Genomic DNA, 1396 nt, shown 5'->3' with positions numbered 1-1396 from the left:
TTTTTAAAACCATAACTTTTCAATCATATCTTTTTAATCACATCTTTTTCAAAATAGTTTTCAATCATATCTTTTTGCTTTCTAATTTCAAAATCTTTTTTTTAAATTTCACTTAATTTCTTTCCTAATCTTAGTTTTTGAAAATCAATTACCATTTTTCAAAATTTCTTTTTATTAATTCACTTTAATTTTCGAAAATTTCTTTCCCTCTTCTCACATCCTTCTATTTATGGACTAACACTCCTCCTCAATGCACAATTCGAACTCTATCTCTCTTAATAAGTTCAAATTCTTCTACCTTCTCCTTCTATTCTTTTTTCCCTCTGACACATCAAGGAATCTCTATACTGTGACATAGAGGATTCCATATTTTCTTGTTCTCTTCTCTTTCATATGTGCAGGAGCAAAGACAAAAGCATTCTTGTTGAGGCTGATCCTGAACCTAAAAGGACCTTGAAGCGAAAGCTAAGAGAAGCTAAAGCACTACTCTCTGTAGAGGACCTAACAGAAATCTTCAAACAAGAAGAAGACATGGCAGCCGAAAACAACAACAATGCCAACAATGCAAGGAAGGTGCTGGGTGACTTTATTGCACCCACTCCCGACTTCTTTGGGAGAAGCATCTCTATCCCTGCCATTGGAGCAAACAACTTTGAGCTTAAGCCTAAATTAGTTTCTCTAATGCAACAGAATTGCAAGTTCCATGGACTTCCATTGGAAGATCCTCATCAGTTTTTAGCTGAGTTCTTGCAAATCTGTGACACTGTCAAGACTAATGGGGTTGACCCTGAGGTCTACAGACTTATGCTATTCCCTTTTGCTGTAAGAGACAGAGCTAGGATATGGTTGGACTCACAACCTAAAGAAAGTCTAAACTCTTGGGAAAAGCTAGTCAATGCCTTCTTGGCAAAGTTCTTTCCACCTTAAAAATTGAGTAAGCTTAGAGTGGAAGTCCAAACCTTCAGACAGAAGGAAGGTGAATCCCTCTATGAAGCTTGGGAAAGATACAAATAATTGATCAGAAAGTGTCCTTCTGGCATGCTTTCTGAGTGGAGCATTATAGGTATCTTCTATGATGGTCTGTCTGAACTATCCAAGATGTCATTGGACAGCTCTGCTGGAGGATCTATTCATCTGAAGAAGACGCCAGCCGAAGCCAAGAACTCATTGAAATGGTTGCAAATAACCAATTCATGTACACTTCTGAAAGGAATCCTGTGAACAATGGGACGAATTAGAAGAAATGAGTTCTTGAGATTGATACTCTGAATGCCATATTGGCTCAGAACAAAATATTGACTCAGCAAATCAATATGATTTCTCAAAGTCTGTCTGGAATGCAAGCTGCACCAGGCAGTACTAAGGACGCTTCATCTGAAGAAGAAGCTTATGATCT

At 37.6% G+C, this 1396-nt stretch overlaps 1 non-coding gene across 1 annotated transcript; it reads right to left on the bottom strand.

Annotated features, from left to right (window-relative positions):
- Positions 1 to 936: 936 nt before the first annotated feature.
- On the bottom strand, positions 937 to 1040 carry LOC127746068 (small nucleolar RNA R71). The gene has a single exon (XR_008007688.1). It is a non-coding gene; the product is annotated as a small nucleolar RNA R71 (small nucleolar RNA).
- Between the last annotated feature and the right edge of the window lie 356 nt (positions 1041 to 1396).

This window comes from Arachis duranensis, chromosome 3 (genome assembly GCF_000817695.3).
Source record: "Arachis duranensis cultivar V14167 chromosome 3, aradu.V14167.gnm2.J7QH, whole genome shotgun sequence".
NCBI classification, from domain to species: domain Eukaryota; kingdom Viridiplantae; phylum Streptophyta; class Magnoliopsida; order Fabales; family Fabaceae; genus Arachis; species Arachis duranensis.
The sequence above is the reverse complement of the archived record's forward strand: the minus strand, read 5'-3'. Positions and strand labels throughout refer to the sequence as shown.